Source organism: Archocentrus centrarchus, chromosome 7 (assembly GCF_007364275.1).
Source record: "Archocentrus centrarchus isolate MPI-CPG fArcCen1 chromosome 7, fArcCen1, whole genome shotgun sequence".
In the NCBI taxonomy this organism is placed as follows: domain Eukaryota; kingdom Metazoa; phylum Chordata; class Actinopteri; order Cichliformes; family Cichlidae; genus Archocentrus; species Archocentrus centrarchus.
In genome coordinates this window covers 8,517,212-8,523,211 of record NC_044352.1, presented here as the reverse complement: position 1 = coordinate 8,523,211, position 6,000 = coordinate 8,517,212, and positions in this window count along the sequence as shown.

Sequence of the window (6,000 nt, the reverse complement as noted above, 5' to 3'; positions counted from 1 at the left end):
AGCAGCCAGTATACTCTAATTAATTAAACCCACAGACCTTATCTGACCATATGCTCCCAGAACACACACACACACACACACACACACACACACGGATGCCAATAATATGATAGAGATCTGGTGTTGTGCAAACGATTGTGATTCAGGTGAATGCAACAATAAATCTGAACGTTAAAAATTAGTTTAAAAAAAATGTATTTTAACACAAAGACAAGAACTGTAAAATATGATGAAAGTTAGATGGTACTATTCTCGTCTTCCTTGTCTCTGTGTCTCTTCATCTTCGCCTTCAGATTGGTTCTATCCTGGACTAATAAATGATTGCTCTATGTAACTGCACGGACTGGGATCAAAATTAAAAAAATATGTCAAAGTGAAATACAACTTCTGAATTGCTTTTTGAAGTATTAAATACTTTGGTCTCTGCAAGTGCTTATCTCTGCATTAATATGCACATATACTGTAAGCTGAAAGAGAGCATCGGGGGTTTAAATCTCCTGGGATTCTGATTTAGAATCTCTGAGACCCAAAGCACTCCCAACCTCCGCAACCCCCTCAACCTTGAGCATAAATCACTTCAATATGTCTGCCGAGCCACCCAATCAGAGCCAATTAGGGCTAGTTACAGGACTGTAGAGTTTGCCCTTTTCAAAAAAGAGAGAAAGGACAAAGAGGAGACTCAAAAAGAGGTTGTGGAAAGCCAAAAAAAAAAAAAAAAAAGGCAGAGAGAGACAAAGGGAGTATGTGAGGGTATGTGTGAGACAGAGATTGTTATTAACATTTTCTCCTTTAAACTGGGATCTTTTGAAAAGTTAAAGTAAAAAGGAATATGAATATTTCTGTGTTGACTGACTTTCCAAGCTCTGAATATTCATATTCAAGACTGAGAAAGCATTTCTGCTCTAGAAACACTTGCACTCAGTACATGTGTGCTTTAGGCACTGGGTTGGGTCAGCAGGGACCACGGGACTGATTTTTATGAACAATAGGAGGAGACTTCCTCCAGATGGGAGTGCTAAAAAACATCTGCATGAGATCAAGAAGGAGAGAATGAAGGAAAGTTAAAGGTGGGAGGAGAAAGAAAGAGAGGATTTTGGCTCTGCACTCAAAAAAAAAACAAACTTGTTTTGGAAACAAAAAAACGACAGACCTCTTCTGTAAAGATGGCCGTGCGTATCACAGTTAAATGATTATTATCAAGACTGACTCTCAGATAGCTTCTTTATTGTTCCTGAAGGAGATATTAAACAGTGGGAAATATATTTATGCAGAAATACTTTTGGGGTTTTCCATAACATAATGTAACAACACTAGAGGCGGATAACTCAACTGGCAGTGTGTTTTATTTATGGAGACCTATGCATAGATTTTATGATGACGACGATGATGATGATGATAATTTATTGATCCCACAATGGGGAAATTACAGTTAACAGAACACCCATCCAAGAAGACAAACAGAACAAATATGGGGAGATAGGTGAACTAAATGCTAAACCTTGATAGCCACTGTGACTTTCCAAATTTGTTTCTTTTTAGCCCACTAACTTAGACTGTGTGTTTTTAATACTGTCTATGGATCACTGGTGTCAAATTACAGTGCTATGATGACATCATGCCCTGAAATTACTTTATGCAATCATGATAAAAAGAAAGTACTTTACACCCTCTGTCAATTCTAAAGTCTTAACTATGAGGACATAAAAGATAATCTAGTCTTTACCAGGTCTTTAAATTAGGTAAATACAACCTGATGTGAACAACAACATATGGTATATTACACTGTGTCACTATTTATTTAACAAAAACTGAGCCAAAATGCAGAAGCTGTGTGTAAAGAGCTAAATATATCCCATGATTCAACAGCTTTGTAGAACCACTCTCAGCAGCAGTAAGTTGAAGTAATGGTTTTCTATATGACTTTATCAGTATCTCACTTCATTATAGGGGAATTGTGGCCGACTCTTCTTTGCACCATTGCTTCAGTTCAGTGAAGTTTACGGCCAGTTAGCGACCATAACGCAAAGCCTTCTTAAGCTCCTGCCACAACATTTCAATCAGGGTGAGGTCTGGACTCCAAAACAAGCCCAAATCATGACCCCTCCACCGCCATGCTGCTTTGACGTATTTGCGCTGATATGCTGTGTTTGTCAAACATGGCACTGTGTATTACGGCCAAACATCTACACTTTGGTATTGTCTATTCAAAGGACATTGTTTCAGAAGTCTTGTAGTTTGCTCAAATGTATTTTTGCAGAGCTAAGCTATGCTGCAATGCTAGAGAGAAAAGGCTTTCTCCTGGCAGCCATTCCAAACAAGTCATACCTGTTCAGTCTTTTTCTATTTGTACTGTCAGGAAGGTTAAGATGTAGTTATTCTTGTATTGTTTTTTATTTTTATTTTTATTTTTATTTTTTTTCGCTAACCAAGGCACTGTCTGACCTTGGGGTGAATTTGCTGGGACGTCCACTCCTGAGAAGATTGTTAATAACTGCGTTCCACTTGTGAATAATCTTTGTCACTGCAAAATGATGGACTTCAAATTGTTTGGAAATTTGAATAAACCTTCCCAGACTGAACAATTGCTTCTCTATGGTTATTGCTGATGTCGTTCCTCCTTCGCGTTAACACACACCTGAATGCTTCAGACCAGCAAGCTGTCAAAAATTCTGTTTTTGTAGAGGTGGTCGTGCTTGCTGATGCTGATGAATCAAACGCATTTACATTATCAGCACCTGGCTGCTACTTCTCCTCTTCCTATGGAAGCGGTGAGAGTGTAGTTAGTTTTTATTACACTGCTTCTGCAGTTTGGTTTACTTTTTCTTGAATGAATAATGACAGTCTAATATACAATATATTGTCACCCTCCTAAAATAATGGCCTAAGTTCTTTTTTTCAGGTTTTTCAGAAAACACACAAAAAAAACTGAACCAAATATTGAAAATATGATGATTTATAATCTTCATTTTTTTACACAGAGCAACTTTGATATATTTTTGTGTTACTGAGAATGTGGAATTTAGTCTGTTATCATCTTGCAGGAATATTCAGTCAGAGGTCTGGCTGACTGTACGTATTCCTGCCTCCACTATGTCTTCCTCCCTGCAGAAAAACTTGGACAGATTTGTCCCGTTTGTCTGTCATGGGCTTGAGGTCATCACTGGGTCTGCCTAGCAAGTTGGATGCTTGACTGTTAGCACACATCTTGTGCAGGGATAATGGCAGGAAACAGAAAAGGAATTTCAGTTTAGGAGTAATGATATCTGGAGACTAAAGTGAGGCTAAAAGGTAACTATACTGGCAGGACACAGAGAGCGCAACTTTTGCTTTTTCCTTAAACTCTATAGATTATATCATCACTGACTTCACAGGAAATCTCTCCAACTGAATCCCTCTGCACGTAGAAGCAGGAAAGCCTCAAAACTTCCAGGAAAGTTTAATAGTTTTATCTTTACTTCAGATCCCATCATTTGTTGTCCAATGATACTTCAGCTGAGCTGTTGAAATGTCATTGTTTCATTTGTTTACACAACTTTTATTTTTATAGCATCGTTCTACACAAAGTGCTTTCCAGAGAAGCCAGTTCCACCTTTATTAGATGGGATCTTTCAAATTTCACATAGTGTAGAAAAGTTACTGAATGAAAGAAAACATGTTTAAAAGTGGGAACAACTGCATAAAAATGCAAAAAGTGACATAAAATAAACAAAATCATTTTTAAGATACATTTTACAGTGGTGATTTTTTTAAAGTACTCAAAAGAATTAACTAAACAAAACAGCATTAACTAAATGAAGGATATTCTAGTTGCTGAGTTAAAATATATATTAATAAAGCCAAAAATGAATGTGAAATGTGATGTTTTACTGCTACCCATAAGAAAAACTAAGTAATCCAATCCAAGTATTCAGAATTCCTCATATGATATTCCACAGTACAGACGACAGAATAACGCAGAAGGATCTGACTGAGGGCAGAGAGACAAGAGGGAAAATAAGGTCACTGCCAAGACAGGGAACAATAACCCAACATGGTCTTGGAGTGTTCCCAAATTCTAGCATTTTTTTGAAAAAAATGACATTTTAATATTAAAAATATTGGCTCGATATTAGCTCCAAATGTTGATTTACTTGCATGTCACATATGTTTCCCTGATGGCTCCAAAGAGCTTATTAGCGCTAAAAAAAAAAAAAAAGTCCTGAGGGTCAGATTTTCTGCTAACATGTGCTGACACTCGTGATGTCCTGGCAGTGCCCCCCTCACTACACAGAGATTCTTTGTGCATTTCAACAAAAATAAGTCAAACGGCAATTTAGCAAGAGCAAAAAAGAGTTTAAGAAAGAAATGAGGAAACCAGAGAAACTCCCACAGAAATATTAAGATTCTTTAGCTGGAGACAGACAGACCCATGTTTTACCTTCACTGGGGATTACTCGCACACTGAAGTTTTTACTTCATCGTGTGCCATCATGTTGTATTTTATTTATTTATTTATTAATGTTTATTTCAGTTTTGTTGGGGTTTTTTTGTGGCAACCATTCACAATAATTTTTGAGTACTGTTATAATGTGAGAAAATGAAGATGCAGCTGGAGCTCAAAGCTGACCGAGGCTATACATTTTCAGTTTTCATTGTGTTTGTTTCAACTCTCTCCAACAGCTAAAGACATGAACATTTCTAAATCCCACTGCAATGGCATTTTTAAAGAGCAATATGCAAAACTGTGTTTTATATGTTTATTCTAACCTATGACCTCACTTTTGTAAGTTTTTGATTCTGTTAAACTAGTTTTACTAATCCCAGAGCATAAAGCAGTTTTGAATCAGCTGAGGGAATCAGCTATCTTCCAATGAGACATTTGGAGACTTACAATTTCATGATATGAAAAATAAGTGCAAAGAATGTGTAAAAAGCAAGAATTCACATAAATTAACAGAAAGTCTTTGCAAGTGCAGTTCTAACATTCTTATTTACTTTAAACTTTTAAAGTGCCTCTTTAGAAAATATCTGCTATGAAAACATAGAAGGTGACCTGCAGGGGTGCCTGGTCCCAGTCACCAGCCTGATCTTGGCTGCATTCATCTTCATATGGTTGCACTGTTTGACAAGCAAGTCTCCTGGCAGTCCTCAAAAAGCCTGCAGTGGAACTCCAGTGATTCCAGATGTGGCTGACACAGATATGTGGAACAACACAACCCTGTGTGAACACGAACGGTGAGGACCCCTCATCACACTCCTACAACAGCCCACATGTAAATGCAGCAGTTTGCCATTTTCTGCTGATCTGCTGTGACTATGAAACAACACGTGTTTTGTCTATGATCTCAGTGTGTGTGTGTGTGTGTGTGTGTGTGTGTGTGTGTGTGTGTTGCAATGTTTGACAAATGCAGGGTATATGTAAGCATGCATGTGTTTGTGTGCCATTCAATAGATGACTCACTAAAACCACAGTCATCTGTCCAGGGACACAAAAATTGCAACCAAGTTTGTGTGTGACATCATGTGCTTTTGCAGACCTCTCAGCTACGTATGTTCGCAACCTGAAGAAGACGAGAGGAGCTCTTTCTGTTTACCATGTGCATCGTCAAAGTGGTGCAGTAGTTAGCAATGTCACCTCAAAGCAAGATGGCTCTAGGTGCTGGCCCCTCCATAGTTAGAGCTTAAACACTTCACACAGAGGAGCCTGCGGGTCCTCACCATGCACTCCAACTTCCTCTTACATTAGAAAGACACGCATGGTTGTTTAATTAGTGATTCTTAATTGGATGTAGGCATGAATGGTTGTCTGTCTCTCTGTTTAGCGCTGTGATGGACTGGTGACCTGCTCAGGATGTACCCCACTCCTCACCCCATGGCAGCTAGTATAGGTTCCGGCCCGTGAATGAATCCTGAATGTGGGATCCTCAGAAATCAAAATTGAAAAATATTGTTCTTCTTCTTCTTTTGCCTTTCTGCAAATCCTTAGACAAATTGAAGCCAAATGTGTTGTGGACAACAAGT